The 15,984-nt window shown below is 39.2% G+C and overlaps 1 protein-coding gene across 3 annotated transcripts in view; it reads left to right on the plus strand.

The window, feature by feature from the left end:
* LOC103474330 (beta-1,3-galactosyltransferase 1-like) overlaps positions 1 to 15,984 on the plus strand; it is a 122,393-nt gene that overhangs the window by 100,036 nt on the left and 6,373 nt on the right. The gene's annotated exons all lie outside the window — the stretch shown is intronic.

Below are 15,984 nucleotides of genomic sequence, written 5' to 3' on the forward strand. Positions count from 1 at the left end.
CGTAGCTATTAGCGGCATTTATAAAAACATAATTTGAATATTTCTCATGGATTTTACATATTTTAGGGTCAGAAAAAATGATTTGGTGGATTCTTCTTTTTTTTGGAAGGAAAGGAACAGAATGTTAAAATGTATTTCTGAAAATGATTGAGTTTACAGGGAGGTAAACATAAAGGTGGCTGGTTTATGCTGCACCGACTTATACAACAGTTGTTTTTACTTCATTTCTTACATATTCTTGGAAGCATGCTAATATGCATTTCAAAGAGTCGAGACACAACTTATTACAGCTTTATTAAGGCTCTTTCATTTCTGCCTGATGATGGTGGTTTTGTTTGGCACTCTGAGATTTAAAAAGATAATTTTAAAGTTGGAAAAAGAAGCTTCATTTGATTTTAATTTTGGAGCTGTGGTCATCAGAATTGAGACGTTTTTTTCTTCTTTGACTCTTTTTAGCTGAGCCCAAATTGCATTAGCCTGCAGCTGAATGTTCCTGCTTTCTTATGTGAGTTCTCTGCTATCAGTCAAGGACAGATTGGAAAATATTAGCAAGGTGTTGAAGGAACAAAAGGACAAAATGAAACTGGTTAAAATTTACAACCTAAGTTTCTTCTTTACCAGTGTTTTTTTCTTTTTCATCCAGTAAAAAGTAGATATTTGGGGCTGGATTTTTCCCTTCTGAATACAGTTTTTGTAATAAACTAGAGAAAAACACCCCCTCAGCATGCTGCTGCTACTACCATGTTTCACTGTGGACATTGTGTGTTAATGGCATTAATTTTAATTGACACAGTGTCAGATTTTTGTGTTTGTGGTTATTTCCTAACCCTACTGACACAGAAGATGGTGTTGGCTGCACCAAATCAATCTGTCTGACGGCGTTTACTGCTGCTAATCACTCAGGTCCCCCACCGTACAGCTGTCATAAATGATATCAGTGCCGGATCACTTCCTGTCACCGATAACGTAGCGCAGCACATTTTTCTCATACATGCTGCATCATCCGCTGGGTGAACACCACTATCTACCAAACGGATGACAGTTTCACCATCGCTCTACCAAATATGGCATAACTGAGCGATGAAGTTACGTTGTGGTGATAATGTCAGTGAATGTGTTTTTAATCAAATTATGTGGTTAGATGCAGAGAAAGAATGAGTTGGCTTTATTAAAGTTGTGAGACATCAAGAAAAAGTTTATTACTTCCTGTAGATGTTTTCATCTGGAAAAAAAAAGATGAGTTGTCTGGCATGAAGCCACATAAATTCAAAAAGTCAGTCCTGACAGTCTACATCATGTTAGAACATCTTAACGTTTGCATTTGTTTCAAATAACCGATGGCCGCAGTGTGTCTGTTGGTGTCTTTGAGATTGAAGTTGTTTCATCAATATAGAGATTCTTTATGCAACTATCTTAATTGCTTCTAACATTTTAAAAGAGCATTTCATAATGTCTTGACTATCAAATTAAAGGTTATTTCATACTAGAGCTATTTGTTTTTTGTTTTAAATAGACAAGAGTTTGATCCTTCACAGAGACTGCTTTGTTTGGACGGGTGTAAGAGCTCATCAAGGCCCTGTAGGGTCTGTCTGAAAACCTACGTCCCAGAAATCCTATGAGAAATTTCTCATATTCACTATCCAATCAAATAGAGACAACTCAACTATGTGGTATGAAACATCCTATAGCTTCTCTACATCCAAGACCATGGCTTTCAATATACATCCAGTTATAGTTGTGAAGGATTGCTTAGATTTAAATTGATCTTGGTGTTTTGATCGTTAATAATTGTTGGATTTATAAAAGGTCTGTGAGACCACGATCGTCCTATAACCATGTGACCATACTTTGACCGTTTGGCTTCAAATGAAGTATGCTAGAGGCTTTGGTCATAGAGATGGGGTCTGTTGATCAGACCCTGTCTCTTATTTCCTGAGTTAATTCAGGAGTCAAATTAGGATTCCTTTCTTTAGATGTTTTCTGGACTTTTCCTACGGGTGGGTTTGACATAGAACTTACTGGAGAGCATGTTTCCCTTCTTTTATAGAACTAGGTAGTAGTAGGTGTGAGGAGCTGCAGAGTGTTGCTAGATATGGGCATGTTTGAATTTCTTTTTGAGCCTTTTACATCTGTGACTTTGACCTGACCTGATCTCAGAGTGTTTGACACACGTCTGAGCCTATTAAGTCAGTCCCAACTCAGCTGAAAATCAATAAAAGCTGCAAGACACCAACGAACTTCAAGAAGCCTGGAGGCCTATTGCTTTGACGGCTTTAAAAGAACCTCTTCTCCTTGGAAGAGACATATAAAGAGATGAGGCAAGATGTAAAGCATCTAAAAGTGTTTTAGTAAAGCAGATTTAAGTTAACAGCTGAAATTTTGAGTCTAATGGGTTCCCCCAGAAGGCGTCACAAATACAGACTCTTTCTTTTTTATTCACCATTTGCAGATACTGTATCAAAGGATCCAGCTGGTTCTTTTTTCTCCTTTCTCTGCTGCTCTCTCACTGCATGCAGTAAAGAAGAGTTAAGCCTCCCAGATCTCTGGTCGATGGTCAGACCGTTGTGGGACAGTAAAGCCAGTCAGAGGTTCAGTCAGTAAGTCATCTGGGAAGCCCAGTGTTAAAGAGGAGCAGACTCCCTGTAAACCGATTTGATTCACCTTCCCACAGTTCATGTCTCCTTAATCCTAATTAGAGAAATACTTTAAAGGGGTGTTGAGTCACCTAATGGGTGTTTTTATTTACAAGGTCGAAAACTTGACGCCTCAGCACTTGGCAGAAAAATCAGTCACTTGTATTGATTAACGGCGATGCCATTATGCCACTGCGGATATATTATGGTCATTTGGGCCTTTGGACAGTAAAAATCACAGTCCAGGGGTTTAAAGCCATCTCATTACTCTGTCCCTTCAACCACTTCCCATTTTTTCATTGCGACATTTTTGATCCTCCCACTCTGTCGTTCTCTCTACATTTCTTTTGCACTTGCCTGCCCCCGTCACCTACCCCATTTCTTATTTGTAACAACAGGCTCCGTCAAAGTCTGGCCTGGAGGCTGGAATGTTTGAAAAGGTCTCATTAAAGAGTCAATGATCTAGACAGGCAGCTAGATGTACAATCATACGTTAGTGCATAGCCTAACTGTAAATCCTCACAATGTTTTGGATCTTCAAGCACTTTTTGTTCTGATTATATTTCCAGGATATAATCAATTTTATTAGCAAGGTTAAGTAATGTTTAATGCACCCTGTAAGGCAGACAAATGTATAAATGCACCCATTCTGATTGTACTTTGACAACCATCTCGTGCCAACTGTTGGCAGAGTTAATAACTATAGACTTCCAAACTTTAAGTGACCTCGGTTCAACTTGAGAACAGTCACGGTTTTGGTTTTTATGTCTAACCATCTGCATTCAAGCCTTACATTAACAGGAGTTGGATGTAGAAGGGTAAATTATGCCTGGACTCTAGTTTCTGAACTGCAATGGACGAGGTTTGGTTTCCCAGTGGCTAGGAGAAGAATCATGACTGATTGTGTTGAGACAGGTGTTACGTTTGGTGGCAGGTTTGGTGAGGTTTTTTGTTGGGCTTGGGCCATTTCTTCCAGTTAAAGGATCCCTTAATTCTGCAACACATTTCAAGCTATTTTTTTGTTTTTAAAGTTTTAGTTTCTGTATAGATGACACCTCTCAACATGATCTCACACAAAGCAATGGCTAAAAGAACCTGAATGAGCAAGAAGAACTGATCACTTGGTTTTAATTACAACAGACTCATCAACATCAGTGTTTCACTTCACAAATACAAGAGGAATGCTCAAACATTCTCTCAAAGACATTCCTGAACCTTGTTTGTAGCCCTCCTGGAAGATATGAAGTAGTTTAACTGCAAAAGCTGGAGTGTCTCTATAATAAAACCCACATCACAATAAGATGTCAATTCATTTGGTATCTGTGTCAGTTTTGGAGTGAGTTTGATTTTGGGCTCACAGTTTGATAAATTCCTCCATTTTATTTTCAGGGTTTGCTAGGGCAGTCCACCAGAGACAGTGAAATAAAACCTAAGGCTGTTCATTATATTTAACCCAGTGCAATAAAAAACATGCTTGTCCTTATCTATGTAACAGTGGTGGTCACTGTACCAGATTCAACATCTGCACTCTAATAGTGCAGTAAAATAAACCTACAGCTCTACTTTATACCCATAGATGCATCTAAAGCTACTAATGCTGATGAGTCCACCACAGAACAGATGGACAGACCTGAAGTCTTTGGGTTCATGTTTTTGTTTTAAACTGAGATCAAAGGCGAAGTGGCCACACTTTTCCCCAACCTCTGCTACTCATCATCCTCACTCATACGCCGACTCAAACTGTTTAGTGCAGCTGAAGCTGAGCAGCTCCGACGGGTGAAATCATTTATTTACCGGGGGCGCGCTGGGCAGCGTGGCCTCTGACCGGACCTCATGCTGCCTGGAGATAACGGCCTCATCAGAGAGCCCTAGGCAGCTGTGGTCAGCCGAACCGCGGGTTATCGCGCTACTCATTCAGTCCAGCACAGAGTCAATTCTGTGCTGGATCCATGCGATAATGAAGTGGGATCGGTTTATTTTGACTTTGGGAATGTCTTTATAGGGCAATAGACACCACAAAGAATTTCATTTCAGTGTTGGAAGCATTCACTTAGCTGCAACATCACACTCTTATTCTGAAAGGATTTATATAGAGTTTATATTAAGAATGGATAGAAAATGTACAAATAAATAGTAGTGATGTTAAATCAATACTCCTAAAAATTATAAACATAAATTTGTTACTCTATAAACAAATGACGTGGGAAAGTACTTTTTATTTTTTGAATGTACTATTTGGCATATTAATTACTTTACCAAGCCATTTATTTCTATAGTTTGTAGCAATTTTGCAAGTTTGGACTTCCGTAGGTTTTTCCCCAAAGATTTTTGGTCCAGTTTTTCACGTTCTGCTGTACACACTGGAAACCTGGCAACAGATTTCCTCTTCTTTGTCACTCTGGGCAAAGAAACTATCTGCTGAGCAAATATTCAATCAATCAAACGTGATTTATAGAGGCTTTATAGAGTCAAGTCTGACACAAGGTGCTTTACCGACATTGAACCCTTTTAGGGTTAGAATTATAAAGGTTCGCAAAGAAATGCATATTAAATGAGGAAACACTTTAGATATATTTATTATTGTATATTAACACCAACAGTAAGACCTTATATAGTAAGACATTGATCAGTACCTGTCATGATCATTAACATCTAGAACAGCAATAAAATATAAATATATGCCAACAGACTCTCTAGATTCTAAATCTAAGTTCAGACATAATGAAGGATTTACTGCCAGTGTTTACTTTAAACATACATTGTGTGTCACGTACCTGTTAGTTTAATTCAAATTCAGCTCATAGTTTCCGGGATTCATACTCAGTGAGGCTCTCCATGAAAATGCAGCCTAAACAGGCGACATAAGCTGATTACAGATCTCAGTTTAATTGTTTTACTTGTTAATTATAAGTTGCATCAATGCCTGAAATACAAAACAACATTTGATTCCACCTGGGATTTCAGTGGATTTAGGTTTGTATACAAACATGAAGCACTTTTGTCAGGATTAATTTCTCATTATTGGCTTGGGAAAATCACAAGCCAGTTGTTTTCATTTCTTAATAAAACAAAGAGCCCAAAGAATCCAGATATTTATTTTAGGTCCTTTATGCTAGCATAGATACCTCTAAAACATTGTATATGCTCTAACGTTCCAAACAAACTACTGCAAAATTATTAGGAAAGTCTTATTCATGAGGATTATTTTTTTATAATCACAAACTAATTCTTTTCAGAATTGATTAAAGGGGACTTATTATGCAAAATTCACATTTTGCACATTTTTATACTTCCAATTAGTTTTCTCCTGCTTCTGAAAACAGCACAAGGTTGTTTGTTTTTTTTTACTTTCAGAATGTGAAGTCACAAATCAGCAGACACTGCTCCTCACCTTGCAACCTTAGCAAAGAAGACCTTGTCACAATAGCAACCAAAGCAGGTCTCCAGCACAGTTGGTCCGCTGGTCTTACTGCTGTCTGTGCTGTACAATGGCTGCTGGAAAAGACGACTGTTTTGTTGTTGACTTACCCTTCCCTTCAGGAAACCACTTGCTGCATTATTGTTGGTTACGCAGGAGGCCCCACTTCTGCTTTTCCAAGATGTTCAGTTGTATAATTGTGCAATTGTCTGCACCCTTTTTCACGCGAGTGTAAACGTTGAGTTAGGGGACGTGGCCAGCAGCAGCTTATGGATTAAAATTAACAGGAGGCCCTGAAATAAGAACTGAGCAGACTACATTTAATTATCTAAGTATGATTTTGTGCAAAAAAATGTTCAATGAAGAGTAGTAGGACAACTTTACATCTCTCTTTTTGGCCCATTTTTTTTCTAGAGAAAAGAAGCTGCCTATTATTTATGCACATGTTGATGTAGGGTTTTGACCTCCTCCCTCATTACATAGATACACGTCACATGCTAGGCTTACATCCATTAAGCATTCACTTTCATCCAGCTTGGAGGTAGAAAATATACCTAGAAATTATAATAAAGTCAAAATACTCACTCAAATGTAGACCAAAATAAAATCTTTTGGCCCAAATATAAACCGAGTATATGAATAGTTTCCTGAATCCTGCATACTGTACCCAGACCCTGCCAGACCTCGGCTCTGGAGACTCTGCAGGATGAGTGCTGCTCCCTGTGCCCCCTCAGTAGGGGACTGTTATTTACAGTGAGGAATGCTGAAGCTGCATGTCCTCATCCTATGCTGCCATCAGCAGTGTGTGTGTGTGTGTGTGTGTGTGTGTGTGTGTGTGCAGTGTGTGTGTGTGTGTGTGTGTGTGTGTGTGTGTGTGTGTGTGTGTGTGTGTGTGTGGTGAACGAGATAGTAGACAGGGTAATTACCACTGGACCCTTCATCCAGCATCCGCTCACCTCTTCAGTCTCAACAGAGCCACTAAGAGGAGCTCCGTCAGCTCCAAATCACGGCACCAGGCAGGTGTGAGCACGGCTACCTGTGTGCACACAATACCACAAAAAAATAAAATAAAATAAAAAAAACTGTATTCTTTTTTTAAACACAAAGGGACATCTGCAAGTGAGGACAAGTTGGGTAAAACTCAGTGAATGTTCTGCCTGCGCTGCATGGTGTGTGTCCTCCTCCGTTATAGCCCAGAGTGCTGCGTGTTATCTCGACAGGTGCAGTTGTCTGCACCCTGCTGTATAATGGGGATGTGTTCAGCCTGTTCCATGCTGTATCTGTCTGGCAGCACTGAGATGGTGTTCACTGATAACTCCTAGTCCCTCTCCAACCCATCTACCCCCTCAAACCCCCCTTTAAGAGGCAGGGTGAAGCGCAGCGGTGGCATTCAGTGAGCAGATTGCGGCACTGTACATGCTTTGCTTGAATGTTTGCAGTGGAGCTAATCTTCTGCCCCCAACAGCCTCCTTCCAGATGTTTACCGGGTTAAATTAATAAGTGTGAATATTAGGTATGAAAAGAGGTCCAGAAATGACAGCTCCCTTCACACTTCCTGGCTCCCCTGATGTTAACATGACTGACTGCCTTTTGCCAACAGGAGAGACGTTTAGAGCTGATGATTCTGATTATGCTTTATAAACTACTGCAGTCGGTTCAAAATTGATGAAAAATCCAGGAGACATGAGGAGAGAACCAGAGTGAATTTACCCCCACCAACTTGGTGCGACCGTTTGTGCCGCAAAAATATTCATTTGTTTGGCAAAAAATTTAGTTTGGTCTGCAAAAATTTCCAGCTCAAACTGTGCTTCTATCGTTTTTAAGATATTAATAAAAGCTTCCAGAGGTCATAGGTCAACCATGCTCTCCCATATTTAAGAAATCAATCAACTTGGTGCTACTTTTGTTAGAAGATGTTAATGAGAGTTTATAACCTCCAAAAACTTATATCAATATTTAAAAATGATTTAAATTTGATCGCCCACCTGTACACGTGTCCATTTCTCTTCTGTTTTGTGTTGACCTGTCCATTAAACCCCAGTTACTAAGAGTAAGATGAGAAAAAGCTTAAGGGTTGTACATATTTCAAAGCACATTAAACACTCTGGGTTTGTCTGTGTTTTTTCAGTTCAGCCTTACAGATGGCTGCTAAATCCAACAATTTGTAAAATGCTAATATGCTAATCATTAAGTCTGATGAAATGCAGCAATTTTTCTGTGACGGATTCAACCTTCCTGTTTTCTACTGCAGCGTATGCATCAAAGTTTCCTCTAGAGTGGATAAGCATTTAAATATGCTTATCCATATGTTAAGAGTGAATACTTGATGATTTACTGTGTGACTTCCTCTGGCGTCTTGTTAAAAGGACTTTAAACCAATGAAAGAAAGACTGACCCCATGTCTGATTATAAATAGGGAACACAGAGTCTGAAATTTTGACCTAAAAAAAACCCGTGTAGGAAACCAGAGTAAAACCGCTGTAGGCTGACGACTGCAACGCATCCGTTGTTCTTTTTCGGGAAATAATCCCCAGCTCAAATCGCCATTCATTATTCTTTCAGTGGAGAGCAGGGTGTACTTAGGAGGGATCTAATTTTATCAACCAAGTGTCTAAATTGCCAATTTGTGCCCAGAATGGAAGATCACTTATCCAAATTTTTCCTCCGTTTCATAATCAGGTGAAGTGGCACTTTTTTTTTTTTTTTCCTTTTTCCTCCATTCGATGGTTGCCTCATTTTTCAGAGCGAAACACTTTAACATGAATCATTGGCATGCCGTTCACCTCGCTCAGGTTCGCGTTTTGTCCTCAGAAAACGATGTGAATATTTCTGCCTCTCCTTTCGGATCACTTAGAGCCACCTGTCACTCTACTATTATTACTTTGTGGATGTTTTAATAAAAGGTTTCCTCCAGGATATGATACTCCCCCAATAGTATGTAACACCAATTTATTGCTTTACTGACAGAAGCAGAGAAAAACCCAGTGAGCTTTTCCAGGTAGGAGGTTCAGATATCATCATAAGAGATGGAGAAAGTCTGTTTAAAAGGTAAAAGTTGACCAAAGGGACGACTTAGAGGTTGGTGTGTGCATTCCACTGCAGGCTGATATATCGATCGCCTTCTTGGATTTGTTTTTGAGTCTGAAAACAAACCGCGTGTCGAGCTGTGTGATCCGCAGATTACCTGATATGACTGAAAATTAACTCTTTCTGAAGCGAGATTAGCTCTGAACTTTGAACCCTGAATCAATAAGTTCAGGATGAACGGCAACAAATCTTTAGGCAGGGATAGAAAACAGGATTTCAGCTTACGTCATAGCAAGTAAACAGAATGCTCATCCTATGACTGGGTAACGCTTTATTTGAAGGGGTGTGCATAAGACTGACATGACACCTGTCATGAACATGAACAAGTCTTTATGAATGTCTATGGCAGTTGTCATGAAGTGTCATTCAGTAAATAATGACACTTTTAATGCAAAGTTGCTCTAAAAGTTGCATTAAAAGTCCATTAAAAATGCCAACTTTGCATTAAATTATCATAATTTACAAAATCATGCAAAGTTGGCACTTTTAATGGACTTTTAATGCAACTTTTAGAGCAACTTGGCATTAAAAGTGTCATTATTTACCGTTTATGACACTTCATGACAACTGTCATAAACATTCATAAAGACTTCTTTATGTTCATGACAGATGTTATGTCATGTTTATGACAGTGTCATGTCAGTCTTATGCACACCCCTTCAAATAAAACGTTACCTATGACGGTAATATTAATGAAATGCTGCAAAAACATAACTTAGACTTTTTTTACACTTCTTAGGATGCTAAATTCAAAATGTGTTCTCTTTGAAACCACCTTTCACTCTATTGATAATACAAGCATGAACCATCTCACATACGTAGTTCCCACAAGTCTGAACCGGAAGTGATCCGTCCACTCAACCGCCATCTTGGTAGGCAAAGCATAGATAAACCACAAAGATAGTAGAGTACTCAAAAACTAATAGAGTAATAGTTGTAATGCACTTATATTGTTTATAAATTAGGAACGAAGCGAGCGCAACTTGATTGCTGTCATAGCAACTCCATAGCAACTGTCATGACAGTTGGATACAGATACCTACCAAGATGGCCGCCAGCTACAAAGTTCCCAAAGTATAACGTCACATGTCCATTTGAAACTGGAATTGTCTTAGCAATAGTTGCTAGGTTATCAGTTTTGCATAGTTACCGACCACTAAAAATACCTTTCATAGCATTATGTTTAGAACAATGAAATTTGTTACAAGAAATATAAAGCCTCTTATTGAGAAAGTAATTGAAATTTAATAGATAGCTCTTAAATTCAAAATAAATTCATAAATTCTTTCATTTTGCAAAGAAACCTCCAAGTGATGTTGGCTTAGAATGGGCCTCTCTCTATACGTGTTCTTGGAGTATTATGTGGCGTCGTTCCACTGCAGATCCCTGACGCTGCAGAAACAAAGCTGGCAGTGGCCGGAGAAGCAGCTCTTAAAGTTCGAGCCCCTGAACGCGTTGAAGGCCGCCGTAGAACACGAGCGCTCATCAGAAGTCGGCCCTGGATAATGCAGAAGTTTTAAAAGGTCTCGCAGCGTCTCGCCCCGGGATGCTCCGGCTCTCTGGTGACTCCAGCTGTTACGTTTCATCACCACCATTAATCCTGACTGCTGCCGCCAGATCTTTGAGCTTTATTCCCACCTCGCTGATCCACATCAGTCCTTAAATGCTTTTACTTTAACTGAGCCGTCTGGGTTTGCCTCGGCGTCGCGCCCAGCTGGCGTCGCAGGCCGTACCCCTCAGTGTGATTAACATAATTCATGTGTCATGTCGGGGCGTTGCCCCCACTCTGCCTGATGCAACATTGAGTTCACCTGCTGCAGAACTGCAGTGTCACCCGGGCGGACAGTCGAATGCATCACCACCGTGAATCAAGCTGAGATGTCCAATTTATAACGAGGGATCAGCATTCAGAGCAGAGGTCCTCACTTCTGATTCTCAGCTTACCTCCTGGTTAAACATGTGGCATTTTGTTTTGTCAAAGTCAAACATTTCGATGTTCTTATTGGGGTTTTATGGGACAGACAAAAACAACCAATACATTTTTATCTAAATGCAAATGGGAGTTTTTTTGTTTTGTTTTTGGCTAGCTTGGTAGTTTGGTAGTTTGGTAGCCAAGTTTTGGTTGGTTATTGTAAAGCTGAACCGATAAATTAAATCACTCCAAATGTCCTTAATTTTAGGTCATCTGTAGGCCTGTGGCAATAAATATTACTCCAATAAATTGTCCCTGAAATGATTGCGATAAGCGATAATGTTGTTTTGAGTCTATTTTCAAGTAATAATTTGATCAAAATTCAAGTTCACTCTCTCAAAGACCAGCAAGCTTTATTTTTGACACTGGAACTGGACAATGTTTTAAGTATCCAAAATAAAACAAATTGTTTTGAAAAGACAGTGGTTGATATTGATATAGGAGAAAAGTTTGGTTTTTAACAAAATGCCCACTTGTCAATTAATCGTTAGCTGATCGATAAACTCATTAATCAAAGCATCCCTTATGCGATTAACTGCTGATTGAGACAGGTTTAGTAATCAGCCAATAAAACGTGTGACTGATTTTTCTTTCTCTGCAAAGGTTGCCATTAACAGTCATCCCATTATTGCCAACTTGGCAACTGTTCAGACAAAAAAATGGGTATCGGTCAAAATCGGCAAGTCAGGCTTTTTAAAGATCAGTAATCGGCCCCAAGACTGCAATCGGTGCACCTGCAGTTTTCAGTGGTATCTAATTTTAGATTTTTTAAAGGTAATTCTTCTTTAAACCTCTCTGTACCTTCATTCCTGATCCATCTGCTGCGTTTCTTGGTCTCCACGATGCTGTTTGTTTACTAAAGTTATTTAACTGACCCCTGAGGCCTCCACATCACCGAACAGCTGGATTTATCCTGAGATCGCATCACTAATGAGTTTGCTCAGGAAGGTACCGGCGCGCTGCGTTTAGGGGGTGAATATAAATGTCAGCTGCATCTTTTGGAATCTGATTTGTAAAAGAAATTATAGCATTTGTCATTTTCTTTGGGCTTCTTAATGACATGGAGGCAACCAAACCGCCTTAGCAGAAGTTTGAGTAATCATGATGTCCTTTTTAGCCTCGTCAGTCTTGTGAGAACTTTGTTTGGCCGCGGCGCGCTCCGCCCCGGCACAGTTTGGGCTCAAGTTGGCGCTGGAGTGGGGAGAGAGCGCAGCCAAATCTGTTGGCTGCTATTGATATCCCATTTCCTCTGTCACTCCAAAGCTGCTTTGCATTCAGAGGCTCCGCAGCAGCAGACCCAGAGTGTCCAGCCTGTGGCCGCTAATACTGATTATCCAGCTGCTAGTGCTGCTCTTCAGCGATCATCCAGCCTTTTATTATGCAAGCAGCCGCAGCAGAGTTGCAGGCGCGCTGGAAGCCGTCCAGCCCTGACGTTTTAATTGCGCCTCTTCCATATTAGGTGGAATGCGAACCAATCTGGCCGCTGCTTTTACATTTGTCTCATTAATTATCCCTTTTTTTCAGAGTTTTAAAGCTGGCAGACTTTACAGAAGATTGGAGTGAAAGAGGATCAAAAGCGCAGGCAGCTTTTAGTTTTCTCTCTCTGTGACGATTCTACAGTCTGATGAGCATTCACATGCGGAGCAGCAGCAGCTGGAGATGAGATGTGGAGTTTGGGTTGCAGACGGAAACACTGGCTGAGTTTTATACAATTCAGTTAACGCAACACTATAAAAAAGGAATGTTGGGAGTGTTAAATATTGGCCGTTTGAATTATTTTTCATTTTGTTATTTGGGAATGTGTTTTCGACAAATCCTAAAGAAGTCAACTTGTTGCCAATGAAAGGCATCATCTGAGCTGGGAAATTACATGAGAACTTTGAGTAGATTTCAAAAAATGGTATCTAGTTTTAATGTTTAGCTGCAACGCTAATGCTGTTGTGGACTTCAGGAATAAAGTTTACCAGCTCTCGCTTTACTTTTCTAACTACTTCAGTAATATGTTACTCATTATCTCAGGTCAGATTGTTGATGCAAAATATGTGTAACAATTTCCTCAGATAAAGTCAGATATTAATCTGACTTTTAAATCAGATTAATATCAAGTCCATCTGGGTGATTAAGATACATTTTCCCAGCATTAGTTGTTGCTAAGCTAGCTAAATCTGGTCATTTGTTCCGACATAAAATTTTCCCAACCATTTATGAGTTTTCCACTTTTGCTAAGGAAATATTTGTATTTAAATGCATGCCATAAATGTTTTAGCCTTACTTCTCTGCTGGATGCTGAACATGCTAACAGTGCAATGCTAAATTCTTTATCTAGAACTCGTTGAACATTTTAAATGTTTAATGGCTTTTAAGTATGAACCAAAAACTGATTTTTATAGTGCGCATGTTTAAGTCAATTCAAAACTCATTTACAATAACTTTACATAAATAACTCAAATAATGTTAACTAATATTTAGAATTTAACTTGAACAGTTTAGTACACTGTAAAAAGTTGCTGATATCTTATAAAAATATTTCACTACACAACTTGCATAATTTTTTTGATATATGAAAATCTAAATAAAATAGTTTTGTACATGAAATTCCAACAGTTGATTTTATGGGTTTAGAAAAGTGTGGCCAGTGCAGAAAACCCAAATATACAAAGACAGCGGTCCATTCCTCACATCTCACAGCCTTCAGACCTTTAAGTCTGTTTGGTTTTGAAGGGAAAGTGTTTGAGTTCGTCCCCTCAGGCGACCTGCTCGCTCTGTAATCATAAAGCGTACACACTCATTCTAATACAATACCCACTCCACTCTCTGGAGTTGTTGTTTTTTTTTTGTTTTTTTCCTCTGTATGTATTATCCACTCACTTATATTTTTGCCAGTGAGTGATATTTGCAGGTCATGCCTCACTTTCAGATACTATTACCACATCATTATACAGTACTGTAAAGAACTGAACATTTTTGACAACGTTCCTTAAATCAGCAGTCATGAAAAAGCAGAATTGATGGAGGCGGCTCGCTATTTTTTCCCCCGCCAGTCGTTAGATCTGTAATATGGAAGCAGGCAGCGAGGATGTAAGATGTCAGCGCCGACATCAGAGTATGATTTATTTACCTTCAGATGCGTCGGCCCCCGTCCCTTCGCCTCAAACACACGCGCCACGCAGTGCACTCTATTACACCGACCTCTTTGTTTTCCCTCTCTGACCGGCTCCCTCGCTGACTCACGCTCCAGACTCTCCCCCTCCCCCCTTCCTGCCAGCAAGGTCACACCACGCGCCACTAATGACTGCAATCAATTATCGGGCGCAACATTAAACGAGACCACAACTCCCACTTCTCTCTGGCCTTCCAGCTTTTTGAACCGTAGCATGGAGGTCACTGATTGCAAAGATGATGCAGCTGATTCCTCTCTCACCCCAGGAGAAACGCAGCATCACATCTATTTGACTGTCTGAGTCATATTAGCACACTTTTTACTCATCAGATCATAAAGCACTGTGCAAAAATAATTCTGATTGTGGTAAACGGCCATTCTTGTAAACTGGGGACGCACCGATCCACTTTTTACACTTCCGATACCGATACCAATATCTGAGGTTTAGTATCAGCTGAATCCACACACATAAATACCCCAATGGCTTCACAGGCTTAGTGAAACATGAACAACAACTTTAATTTGTTCAATCTGCAATTAGGAGTAGATCAGCCAATGTAAAATAAAGAATCAAATAGGCTTACTAGCTTGATCAAACATATCAAAAATAAACAGGAACAAATCACATTTCAAATGGTTCATAAAGTGCAAATAGGAGTTTTAAATATGTAAAATTCAGCATGTTATCGCTCATAACACAAAACATAGAAATAGACTGAATAGATCTGCCCATTAATGTCACAATTGCCCAATCTGAAAAAAAAAATTAAATGTTGGAACCAACACAGATATTAATATTGAAGTGGTGCATCTCTAATGCAAACCCCAAAACATAATTTGAACCTAGAATTTTCTTCCTACAAGACAAGTGCTAGAAATTTTAATAAAAATGTAACTCAGACTACATAAGTTAAAGCAGTGACTCATTTCCCAGAAGTTAAATCAGTTAAACTTCCTTTTATGCTGCAGCTTGTCTGATGAATGTCCTGTGACATGGACACATAGTATGTTTTATATTTTCTCTCCATGCTCTCACAGATCTTAAGTCTCACAGTTGGAGAAGTTTGTGTTCTTAAAAACATTACGAGTGTTTTAGGATCTCCCAGTGGAATAATGTTTGTGTCGTAAACTTCTAATAGATTTCTAGGGTGTTTAAGTCTTTAGATCTGGAGGCAGAGTTTCTTTCCACAGCTTGTGTAACAATTCTCTGAGCACTAGGAGCTGATTCAGGGACCAGCACTCAGTGATTTGCTTAAGTATTTATTTCTGTTTAATTTATTAATGATTTGTTTGGTTAACCGCAAATGTTAAAATGTCTCATGGGAATTTTATCTGACAGACCAACACACACCAAGAAGTGGAAGAAAAAGGATATATGGTCTTTAACAGGTCAAATTTAAGACTTTTTAAAAACCTTTTTAGTTCCACCTTGAATGAAATTTAAGACTGAAAAAACTATAAGTATAGGGGAACATTCTAGAGTCTGTTTGTGGCTCCTGGAAATAAACAATGCTGATAAATAAACCGGTGATAAATTCATACTTACCCATGATAGACTTTAAAAACAAAAATCTAGCTAGCAAAGGCTTATTAGCAGCTAGTTAGCGGTAGCCTCAACCACCTCGAGTCATAAAACGCAAAAATGTTTCAAACTTTTGTCTGATTTTTGAAAAAAAGAAAAATAATCTACATATACAAGATTAAATCATCCTGA

Source organism: Poecilia reticulata, chromosome 2 (genome assembly GCF_904066995.2).
Source record: "Poecilia reticulata chromosome 2, P_reticulata-male-v2, whole genome shotgun sequence".
Taxonomy (NCBI): Eukaryota; Metazoa; Chordata; class Actinopteri; order Cyprinodontiformes; family Poeciliidae; genus Poecilia; species Poecilia reticulata.